The sequence below is a fragment of the Dermochelys coriacea genome, chromosome 6 (genome assembly GCF_009764565.3).
Source record: "Dermochelys coriacea isolate rDerCor1 chromosome 6, rDerCor1.pri.v4, whole genome shotgun sequence".
In the NCBI taxonomy this organism is placed as follows: domain Eukaryota; kingdom Metazoa; phylum Chordata; order Testudines; family Dermochelyidae; genus Dermochelys; species Dermochelys coriacea.
Window position 1 is genome coordinate 102,813,774 of NC_050073.1, and position 12,861 is coordinate 102,826,634.

At 40.5% G+C, this 12,861-nt stretch overlaps 1 long non-coding RNA gene across 1 annotated transcript in view; it reads left to right on the top strand.

Moving 5' to 3' along the window:
- The window catches only part of LOC122460577, a 258,725-nt gene that overhangs the window by 61,910 nt on the left and 183,954 nt on the right, over nucleotides 1-12,861 (top strand). Inside the window, exons 5-6 of the long non-coding RNA XR_006281975.1 lie at nucleotides 766-1,236; nucleotides 2,697-2,849. This is a non-coding gene — a long non-coding RNA (uncharacterized LOC122460577). The remainder of the gene's footprint in view (nucleotides 1-765; nucleotides 1,237-2,696; nucleotides 2,850-12,861) is intronic.

Below are 12,861 nucleotides of genomic sequence, written 5' to 3' on the forward strand. Positions count from 1 at the left end.
ACTCAGAGACGGCATACTGAATCCAATCCCATTCAAAATCTGGCTGGAGGAGGTGGACGCTTCCTCCTCTGGCCATTTTATGTGGCGGGGGCGGGTGCCTAACTCATTCTCTTAAGAAATGCCTTAGGTTCATGTTCGTGCATTGCTTAACAGAACTAGGCATCTTCCAGCAGCCTAAATTTAGGCACCTATCCCCAAGAAAGGGGTGGGGCTTAGGGCACATCTCGCATCAATATTTCCCATTGACTAGGTTAGCAGCTCCCCACCTAGCAAGCTGGCTTTGGTGGATCACATTCTTAGGCAACTATCTCTCCCCATGCATTGTATAGGGAGCCTAGGCACCTAACTCAGATTTTGTGTATTGCAGTGTTGTTCCTCTGATTTTTCTAGACACTCAGCATTGCAATGCCTAAGTCTGCTTGCTAAGGCTTCTTTAAGAGGTCTCAGGTTGGGCCTCCCACAAACTGAGTCTCCCAAACCTCTCGTCACTTTTGAAACCTGGATTATGGTGCTGTCTCTCTGGTTTTCCATTGCCAAATCTTATTTTAAAAAAAAGTTAAAATTGCATCAAACATTTCACTGTTTCCACTCTTTCGTGTAGGCAACTGTGGTAGCTACCACAGTGATGTTTATTTCATCACCAGTTTGAGGGTAGATGGTTCACACAGAAAAATACATGAGACTTCCTGATTGTTATAGATTATTGAATAAGCATTACAAAGGATTATTTGATTATTGAGTTAAATATATATTTCTTTTCAACAGGAAGATTTTTGCGTTGGATCCTTTATATTGTACATGCAGGCAGACTTCCTGCTCTTGGACACAAAAGGCTAAATTCAACTGTGGTATAAATGGGTACAATGCTATTGATTTCCCTGCACTTGCTCCCACTTATACCAGGACTGCATCCAGAGTGTTTCTCTGGAGGCTCCAAGGACGGTGAATCATAGCAGCAGATAGAAAACGTCACCCTGCCCCTGGGAGACAAAACATGGCCAACTGAAACAGAGACTCCTCCACGGACTGAGAAGCAGCTTCTATGCATCTAACAGAAGCAGAGAGAGAACTGAAGCCAGAGGCTCTTCCAGTGAACCCGATCTTGAATCTCTTCTCCCTTTTCAGCACTAAACTGCATTGTCTTAATCTGGGACTATGATTTATCTGTGAAATTCCTAGTGGGTGGCAGAGGTGTGAAAGGGAGCTACTCAAAGTTCCCCAGAGCTGCAGGCTGAGGTAAATAGTGTGTCATAACACATTTATCAAATGATAATGGAAACCATATAAATATATACAAGAGGGAGGGGGGAACCCATTCCCCACTGGGAAGTTACGGAACATTTTGACCAGTTTAAAAAAGTGTGTGTGACTGTGTTTGTGGTGGGTGGGAGGATTTCCCTGGCTTTACCTCTGCAAGTAAATCATTAATCTGCGAAGCCTGAGCAGACAACTGAAATGGATGATCCCATTATGGATCAAGGTGGTGTCCTGGTGAGTTTGAGAGAGACCACCCAAGCACTGTGGGACAGGGATGAGGCTGCCAGTTCTGCCTGTGGAGCTTCGAAAGGCTCAATCTGCAGCCTCTGACATGCTGGGAAGGGGAATAAAATAATTAACGACGCTTCTCGAATAGCGGGCATCAAATCAGTCATTTGTCTGAACAAAATCCCTCTATCAGGCTCATTTGAATTCTGGTATTTTCCCTTCCCCTTGCATGGATTGTCAATGTAGATAAAGAAAGAATGCAAAGTGAGGTAAATATCTTTTGAAGGTGTGCAGAAGTTATGTATACATTGGAAATATGTTGACATTTACAACAAATTCTGAGGACAAAATATAAATGCCATATCATTTAAATGTTATAAGTATATGCCACTTGGTTTAGAGTGTAAGGGCCAGATTTGAAACCCTCACTTACAATGAGTAGTATCTTACTTCATAAGTAGCCTCATTGAAATTAATGGGAACTACTCAAGAAATAATGTACTACTTAACATGAATATGGCTTTCAGAATCTGGCCTCATATTACAAGATAATACAGAAATACACAGGACATCAGGAAGAATGGAATAGTGTTAATTATCTACCTAAATACATGTATGAGTCCAGATTTCCAACAATATGTGTGTGGAGAGGGGAGAGGAAGGGAATTTTGGAATCAGCTTCTTTTAAATAAAATGATACTGGGGTGAAGTTGGATGCATAACATACTACAGTAATTCCTGAAGACTTGCTAGTCCACTTCAGTTGACCCAGGGGATGAATTTGGAGCTATGTGGGGGTTCCCTCGATTAAACATTATAAAGAAAGCTGATCAAAATTTTTTATCAAAGTTTGTCATCAAAAATGACCTTTTCTTAAGTAAAACCCAAAACTTCAGGAAAAATTGTCAACACCATTGAAATTTTCCATCTTTTGTGAAATTTTCTATTATACATTCAATCAGAATTGTTTTTGAAATTTTTTGTTTACCAAAAGCTGAATTTCCTTGCAGAAAACTGGGATTTTCAGTAAGTCGAACATGATTTTAAAATCAATTTCAGTAAACATGTTGGTAAGAAATATCACAGCAACTGTTGGAGGCACTGGAAAAGAGGTCCATTCTGAACCCTCTGAGCCACTTTGAAGGTTTTCATGAAATCATTTTCCCATTATTTGATCACCATCTAATTGTAATAATCTTACAACATTCTAGACCAGATCCTGGAGCTCAGCTCTGTTGTGCCCAGTGGAGTTCAGTGGTAAAGGATTTGTGCAAAAGTGGTTGTAACTGGGAACCACTGAATCAGTTGGTGTGTAAGGCACGATAGAGCATCTTCAGGACACAGGAAGTGGTGCTGGTGATTCTGTAAGTGGCTCTCTTCCCCCATAATCAATGTCCCTGAATGGTGCTAAAGGACCTTGTGTTCCTAGAAATGAAGTATTTTGGACAGTGCATGAAAGTGAGATGCTGATCATTAAAAATTCTCATATCGCATTCCTTAAGAATAAAGATGTTAAGGCCAATATTCAGGCCACATTTCAACTTGGGTACTTAGTATTGCACCTCAATCTCCCCTGAAGTTTCAATTAGATGCAGTATTCTTCATTTATTGCCGTAAACTGTAGTGCAGTGTTGCTGTTCACATTGCTAAACATGTGCGGTGTTTCACCTCAGAGAACATTGCATTTTAATTGTGGGTGAAGAGATCCTTTTAAGGAGAAATTCTTATCCCCAATGCAGAGGTTGAATAACTGGGGATTATGGAGGCGTCCAAGGCTGAGACAGAAAGGAAGAATACTTCTCTTCCCAAATGTTTAGGACATCCAAACAATCTGTCCACAATTAATACTATAAACCATTGGCTATAGTAGCAACTGTAACCTTTCCATTGGATTTGTAACCCTGCTCCACCCCGAGCCTGCCCAAAGCAACTTGCTATGTTCCCAGCATGCTCCTGTGGACTGAGCTATGTGTATCCTTGTTTGTGGCTGCTCCATGGCCCGGCAAATCCATGTAGCCTACCCATGGTCTGTCCACGTAGACTGCATTGCTGAGGGGGTTCTCCCTAATTTCATATAACTCTTGGAGTTGAATGTTATCATATCAAAGGCTATAGATGCTTAGATACTGTAGTGATGAGCACTATAGAAATGGCAATAAATAAATGTCAGATGATATTGTTGCTGAAGCTCATAAGGGAAATGTCTTGGGGATAATTTACAAGGAGGTGTATGGAACTGTACCAGCCCAGAGTAGGGGAGAACTCTGTCAACCCTGCCCTGCAACCTGGGATGCTTTACAATGCCTTGCAATAGTAGCTTCCACTGGGATGCTTGCAAACAGCCTTCCAGCATGCAAGCCGCATCCCGAGTGTCTGTGTGTAACTGCAAACTGACAGCTGCACCCTAGCTCTCACCAGTTTTGGAACCCCTCCTCCAGAGACCAAAGGTTGTTTCCTTTTGTCATCTCAGTTGAGGTGACTGTGATGGGCAAGGAGAAAGAGAGGGGTGCCTTGGAGTGTTTGTCCATCCTTTCTATGGTTTCAGTACCTCTCTTGAAAAACACTTCCAGCTGAGACATAGGAGACACAGTCTATGTGGCAAAAGGAAACTCCATTGCTGCTTCTTTGCTAAAATGTAGATTTTTGTCCCTGTCCCCTTTCATGCCAAAGAATGGACACTTATCAGATAATGGTCCATCAGCCTTATTGACACCTGGCTGAGAAGTCAGCTTGCCCTTTGTCTCTGAGGAACTGGTTTGGCCACTCTCCAGACTTATCTGGGAAACATACTTCAGTCATTATTTCAGCTTATGGTCATAATGTCACATATAGTGTTTCTATGTGCATTGTGCCATGATATTATTGATCAGCAAGTTGAGTTTTTAAATGACACCTCACAAAACAAACCTCCTACAAATACTATTACAATAGTGCATAGGGTGTGAACACAAGGATATAGTCTGTCACAGTGTATTATTACTAATATGTACCATATACATTGTGTATATGTGCCATACCATATATCTGTACACAGGGGAAAATTAGTCCCATGCCTCTAAGGTCCTGGCAATGGTACCAGTGGGTTCTACAGTGCAAGGAGAAAGAGGGCAGGTTTTGGGTGTAGGAGGTGCTCCATGTGCCAACACGAGGGCTTCATTGGTGAACCAGGGGCAGGCTGAGAGCAGTGACAGAGGATCCACTGCTACCTGGATGCTCCCATTTTTTCTGATTCCCCCATGTAAAGGCCAGCAGAGGTCATTCCGGCCATTGGATTGCAGTAGTCTTCATAGAGGATTCCTCCTGCCACCTCCACCCATACATCTGCTCAGCACCTTCCCAGCAATCAGGATTTGCCCAACTCTGAATACAGTATGAACATCCTGAATATGTGAAATACATGCCTGATATTTCTGGATAATGTCATGGAAGAGCCAGAAGAAACCATTTGTTGCTAATAATAGCATTGGATTTAAATCCTGTGTGGAGCACTGCAAGGATTTTTATACACATGGGAGGAGACAGGTTTCCCTGCCCCAAATCGCTTACAGTCTAAGACCCTTATCCTACAGTCACTTATGCATGTGCTTAACTTTTCACCCGTGAGTTGTCCTGTTGCGTTCAAAACCCAGATGCAGTGCAACAGACACAACTGTTATGGGGCAGGAGGATGTGGGGATTATGAATGATGGGAGGAGGGGGGCTGTGTGAACAAGTGTGAGTCAAGCAGGGATTTGAAAGATGAGAGGGAGGGCGACTGGCAGATGAGACCAAGGCAGCTATTCAGATTTGATATTGAATCGCTGTTTATTGACATGGATGTGACACTAATGGAAAGGATTTGGGGAGGAATAGTTACAGGCTAATAGGTTTGTTCTCTCTCAAAGCATGCAGGGAATAACATGTAGACTTTGGATATAATAACTTAAAGTGACATCTTTTGGTTTCAAAGAGAATTCACGGTTAGAAATTAGGATTGCCACAATCACCTGTTTTCTTTTTTTTTTCCCCTTGAAAATTTATTTCTGGAAGTCGTTAAAATTCAGATCCCATCGTTTATAACAAATGATGTGAAGTGTTAGGTACAGTACTTGGAGTATATGTTTGTTAAAATGAAGGAAGAGACCCTTCCAACACTTTGGGATTTTATGAATGATTTACATCTGGTGCTAAAGTTCATAAATGAAACCTGGGGGAACCAGATGCTTCATTTCTTGACTGCATCGTGTCTGCACATACTGATGGTGAATTGAAAACAGGACTGTCTCATAAATCAACAAAATCTATTTTTGTAGTCTTGATTTCCATTCCGAACATCCATATAACACCCAAACAAATGTGGTAAAATTGGTTCCTTGAGAAACCCTTTATGTTTAGTAACAGTGTGGACATGTTAATAAAAAAGAAGGGGAAAAAAAGAACCAGTCCTCGGAATAAAAAAGCTCAGAATGAATGACTATTCCTGGAGATCAATGCAGGAGGCATTGCACTTAGCAAAACCGATGGAGGGACTGAATGGAATCACTAGGCAGGTTCTAGGATTTGCTAAAAGGGCTGAGATAGGTAAAATAAGGAAATAATAGCTTGAGATTTCACAGCACTGGGCTTTGTAAAAGGGCTTAAAGGACAAATTCTGCCCTCCCGTTACAGATAGGGATAACTAAGGACAAAATCTGACCCTAAGTTTGGATGTGGTGTTCAAGGATCACCCGTGTATATTCCTGTGGAGATAAACTTTGTTTGGTAGCCATCCTTTGTTCATTTGTTCATCTATACTATAGAACAATGGCCTTTGCTTGCTGTACTATGGGCTCAATGTTGCAGTCCTTTCTGAGTGAAATCTCCAGTTAACTGCCATACATAAGAGTTTTGCCCAAGTAAGGACAGCAGGATTGGACCTTATTTTTTTTAGAGTCTGTTATTGGTTTCTGATCAAAGTAATAAACAAAAATCTCATACATACCAATGGGTTTCTTTATATTTCTTCTTCTAGTTAATAGCCCCAATCTCACCCCTCCAAGTCCAAAAAATACATGTAAAAAAATTCTAATATGTAAATAAATATACCTAAAATGCCTTTGATTTTTTTTATTTGAAATACCTTGTGAGGAAGGGTAAGAATGACAGTAATAAGATTAGACAGTTATTTGTTAAAGCATATACAGGTCTTGATAGTTCTGTTAACGATTTCAAACAAATATTTTTCTTTACCTCCACCCTACACATTGAGTGTAGGTGGGAGGGGAGGCAGATGTGAGTCTTTAATAGGGATTTGAATGAGGTGAGTAAGTTGGCTTGAAGAGGGTGTCCCAAACAAAAAGAATGACATGGAAAAAATTCCAGAGACATTTCTGAGGGTATCAAGGCTGACATTGCTGGTGGAGCAGAGAGATTGAAGCATGAGAGGGGATGGGCAAGGAGGTGAAGCCAGGGAGTAGACAAACAGACTGCTTTAATGTACAGTCTATTTAACTAGATGCAACTCTGAGGGCTCAATTTCCTCCCATTGAATTAATGGACATTTTGTCTTTGATTTCATTCAGGATCAAGCCTTTCCTGGGGGATTTCCCCCCCACTTCATACACTGAACTTCACACCCTCTTTCACGTTCAGAGGGAGTTACTGTAAGTGACAGAACTGTTCTCTATTCCTCTTAGTTCAAAATATGTCCCTAACTAATACAATTTGCGATATGCCATAAAACACAAAGGAAAGCACTTTTCATGCCAAATATCAGAAAAGTGCTTTCTTTTCTCAACTGCACAAGTAACAGAAATGATGCATTCATTTTAAATTCCATTCATGTAAGCCCTAATAAAAGCTATTATAAAATACAATTGTGTGGAGACAAAAAGGAGAGATAATATCACTAAAGCTCAATATAAAATTTAAGTAATTAAGACATGAAAACTATTATGCAATTCACTGTGAATGCAACATGAATAATAACATGTTTAACCATTTTGCTTCTGGTTTATTTTTCTTACAGTGCTTTTTGAAAATGTTTGAGGTACACATATTGCTAATGGTCTAAATTCCATATTATTTTAGGATATGAGCAGGACATTGCAGTAAAAATTAAGCTAGTTGGGTTTTTTTCAAGGTAAGTCGTGTATGTATTTTTAGACATGGATGCATGTATGGCACTATGCCACGCACTGGGTTCTATTTGGAAAAAGTCATTTTTGCATGATTTGGGTAATGGCTATAAATAACACAGCACCTACATTATGTACTGGGAGTAGAGTCAGTAGTATTTCAGCAGTGCAAGCCTACCAGCTGCAGAATAGTCATGCGTTCGCCTGCAGACAGATTGATGGAGCCAAAGATGAAAACAGCAGAAAGAAAAGTGGTGTTTTTTAAAGTGTATCTTAATCTCTACATGTTTCTTTCACAGTGTCAGACAGAATATGTGTACCTTCTTCTCCAGCTAGCTTCAGCAACCCCACTATGAATGGTTGTGGGGGATCTTAGCCTTCTGGGACAGGAGTTCCTAGCTCCTGCTTTTCTCCTAGTCCACTGAATGTTATAGTTCTGTGTCTCTGGTGTGGATATTCTTGCTTCAGAAGCTGACATATGCAATGCAGTCACATGCATGTATTGTACTGCTTACCAACACTTAGCAACATCTGCTCTATGATCTTACACTTCTATTTTTCATATCATGATTTTTTTTTTACTTTCATGCTCAGACCCAGAGCAACTTGTTTGCTTCATTTCAGATGTCAGGCTGTGTCAGTGCCTTTGACTGGAATACATTATCCCAGGCAGCTGGAACTGGTACTGTAATTGGTATTGGTGATTCAGTAGGTGGCACTCTTCTCTTTAAATCAGTACTGGACCAATACCCCAGCATAGAATAGGTTACAATAGTAGCCTCCAAAGGGGCTACACTACAACCCCAGCTTGCACACACTGTGAGAAGCTGCTGTATACCAATGACTGTTGCTCCTCTATATCTGTGGGGGTTTGGGGCCACTCTCCTCTTACCTGTCCTAATGGCATCCTCCATACCTGTCACATGCAGAGGACAAAAGCAGAGCTTAAGTGGAGTGGATGGGCTTTAGTGAGCCCCTCTGACCTTGGGTGACTTTCACCCATAGGATCAAATTCTGCCCATGGTTGCACATAACTTGCATTGAGCATCAGAGGACAGATGCCTTAAGTGGTAGAGATGCTTTGCATCTGCAATTTCCAAAACAACATAATGAACAAATGGTGCAAGCTGAGTGGTCCTAGGTATAATGTTCACGTAATGAAGCAATAAGGGTTTTGTAGTTAAAGAACAGGCTTATGGGGCAGAAACCCTGGATCTTGGTCCTGGCTCTGACAGTGCAATCTTGGGCTTATTTCTTATGTCAACATTTTCAGGTATCCACTAATCTTGGGAAGCTTGAAGAAACTTGGACCAGATTCCTAGATGCTGAGCACCCACAACTCCATCTGAGGTCTATGGGAGTGAGGGTGCTCAGAACTTCAGAAAACCAGGGTCCTAGGTGTCTCAAACTGTGCACCTAAATTTACAGGTTTCAGAGTAGCAGCCGTGTTAGTCTGTATTCGCAAAAAGAAAAGGAGTACTTGTGGCACCTTAGAGACTAACAAATTTATTAGAGCATAAGCTTTCGTGAGCTACAGCTCACTTCATCGGATGCATTTGCAAATGCATCCGATGAAGTGAGCTGTAGCTCACGAAAGCTTATGCTCTAATAAATTTGTTAGTCTCTAAGGTGCCACAAGTACTCCTTTTCTTTTCACCTAAATTTAGAAACTGTTGGCTTAAATTCCTCTCTGCCTCAGTTTCTCTGTCTGTAAAATGGGGAGCATCATAATTACCTGTTTTGAAAGAGAGCTGTATTGTGAAGCTTGCATATGTTTGTAAAGGATTTTGACAATCTTGAAGGAAAAGTGCTATATTAATGTTGAGCATTATAATTATAATGGGGGGAAATTGCTTTATGGAGTCAAACTTTTAGATTGTTCAGGATTGTTGGGGCAGAGACTGTATCTTCATCTGTTTTTTCTCCAGCTCCTTGCACAATGGGCCCTGATCTTGCTTGGGCACTATAATTATTAAATAATAATAATATTATGAATATTCACCAATTTGTTCCTAGGTTACAAGTGAGTCAGGCAGTTGTCATAACTTATAGATGACAGTACTGAGGCTGGAGGGCCAAAAATTAGGCCTATCAAGTTTGGTTTTGCAATTAGTAATGCTCATCATGAAATTACAACTGCTATGCTTGCCTGTTAGCAGGGTATGACCAGCTCCGCTCACATGTGTAATCTAGTTGAAGTCAGTATCACGACTGATATTACAGGGTTGGGGCCACCTGCTTTATCTGACATAGTAAATTGTTTGAACAAAAAGGTGATAAAATGCAGCCAAGTTAGGAAAAGTCAATCATGCACAAAAGTAATGAGTATTTGAGTCTACATGGTCTAATGAATGGGTTCTCAGTCTGGGGGCTGAGAGTCCAAATGGGTCATGAACAGATCAGTGGGAAGGTTTGTTGCAATCACCCTCTTTATGGCTAGATGACAGGAGGGTATCAAAACTTCTTTCTGCGGTAACATGGGGTCACACTTTGGAAAAGACAAGAAACACCTGTTTAGAGGATAGAACGTGGAAGGGTTCTGTTCCTAGTTCTTAGAGCATAAGCTTTCGTGAGCTACAGCTCACTTCATCGGATGCATGCAAATGCATCCGATGAAGTGAGCTGTAGCTCACGAAAGCTTATGCTCTAATAAATTTGTTAGTCTCTAAGGTGCCACAAGTACTCCTTTTCTTTTTGCGAATACAGACTAACACGGCTGCTACTCTGAAACCTGTTCCTAGTTCTGCATCTAACTTGATGTATAACCTTAGGCAGATTCCTCTCCACCCCAGGTACTGCAGCACTTCCACTATCTGTGACATGGAGATAACAAATACTGATCCACCTTTGTAAACTGCTTTGAGAACAGTGGATAAAAAGGGTCAAAAATAAATCTGAAATAAGAGCTAAGCATTGTATCTTTATGACACTACTACAATTGTTCAGCCACTCTGAGTGTTCCACTGACTGAATCTATGACGTCTCTTTTTGGAGAAGCAATGCCACTTTATACAGTAGATCACTGCATTGTCTCTGTTTGGAGTAGGGGGTGTGTGTGAGAGAAAGAGATGGGGGGGAGGGTTATTTTTTTTAGACGTTATCTTGAAAAGAAATTTTAAAAAACCCCAAAACTCCAAGGTATTTATAATAAATTAACAAAGGCTGTTGCTGGGGGTCACGTTCTCTATCTTGCCAAGTCTGCTTTGCCTCACTGCCTCGTGGTCTTTTTCATCAGGCCCAAATTGCTGACAGAATGACAATCTAATAGGAAAAGACACCATTTGGAACAGTTATTAATATATAAAAAGGACCAAGTTAGTAAAGGGTTAGCCATCCAAATGTCCAAGTTCAACAAGGCACAATTAGGGTTGCATTATCTCTCTCCCTGGAGCACATATGTGTGATTTTATGAAGCTTAGGAATGAGGCCAATTTAGCCCTAAATGTATCTTTAACTTGGCCACTGAAATGGTTAATACCTTTTAAAAAAATAGATATCGTATCTTTATATAGCTTTGATTTTTCCTAACTCGGCAGTACTGCATAATAAATACTTTTGATCACATATCACTTTTGTATTATTTATAAATGTAATTGTGTTTGAGGATTTATTTATTCATATCACATCAAAGAAAAGGCATATTATTAACAAAGGACCATATGCTATCCTTTGTATAAAAAAAAAAGGTCCAGAAAGGGCTAAGTACTATGAAATTGAGCTGTGTAAGTTAATATTGTCAGGCCATTCTGCCACCAGGAAAATGTTTGTAGTAGCCAGTGGGTGTGGCTAGAAACATCTAATGAGACATTTTAAAATACAGGACAAAACACTCCTATGGCAGAATGGGAAGATGTGGAGCACTATACTGATGGCAGCATCTGGAGTAAGCTACACAGCTCCTGTGAACATGCAGTGACTTGAACCCTACATCCCCCCAGTTTTGACCCCTGCTGAACTCAGATTCAGTGAAACAATTCTATATATGTCACGCTACCCAGGCATACCTAGGGTTGTGAGGCACCTTGCCACCATTGGCTCTTAGCGTGAGGCAGTCTTGTCTGTGCCTGCTATGGATCAGTGCCCTTAAACCACGAGCTGCTGGTAACATAAGCACAGTCTTGCAGGCCTCGCTTTTTCTGTACAGGTTAACAACAGGCACACACTAGTTCCTGAGTCCTCTGAGCATCCATCTGGAGAGCTCAGCCCCTATTCCACTGAACAGTCACAGAACTCTTATATCTGCTGTTTCCAAAGGAACAGTACACACCAGCTTGGGAGATTAAATTCGAGATCACCACTTTACTTGACATACAGCACCTATATATATATATATATATATATATATATATAATGAGCACAAGAATAAGTTTATTATCAAAGAATACAGTTTCAAGTGATAGAGTGAAAATATTGGAAACAAAAAATCATAACATACTTTCTACAGCCTAAACTTTACTTACAAGGCATTCCCTTACGTCCTACAAGATAGCTCACCCTGTGTTTTTTTTCCACAGCATTTTCAACCAGTCTGGCTGAAATCCCTTCTCATAAGATCAAGCCTGCTGGTGGCTTGTCCTCACAGATTGAAGGAATACCTGGGGGATTCTTCTGCACCTGAGATATAGTTTCAGATTTAAGAAAATCAGAATGACCCTATGGGGTCAGGCAAAAGGTCAGGTCCAGATGATTCAGAGGGAATGAACAGAACAGGGCAATTATCAAGTTATCCATCCCTTGTTGTCAAGTCCCAACTTCTGGCAGTCAGATGTTTAGGGACACCCAGAGTATGGGGGTTGCATCCCTGACCATCTTGGTAAATAGTCATTAATGGAACTACCTTCCATGAATGTATCTATTTTTTTTAACCCAGTTATACTTTTGGCTTCACAACATCCTCTGGCAATGAGTTCCACAGGTTGACTGTGCGTTGTTGAAGACGTATTTCTTTATGTTTGTTTTAAACCTGTTCCCAATTAATTTCATTGGGTGATCCATCATTCTTGTGTTATGTGAAGGGATAAATAACACTTCATTATTCACTTTCTCAAAAGCATTCATGATTTTATAGACCTTTGTTATGTCCCCCCTAACTCATTTATTTTCTAAGTTGAACAGTCCCAGTCTTTTTAACTTCTCTTATATGGAAGCTGTTCCATATCCCCTAATCATTTTTGTTGCCCATCTCTGTATCTTTTCCAATTCTAATATGCCTTTTTTGAGATGGGATGACTAGAACTGCATACACTATTCATGGTGTGGATGTACTATAGATTTATATGGT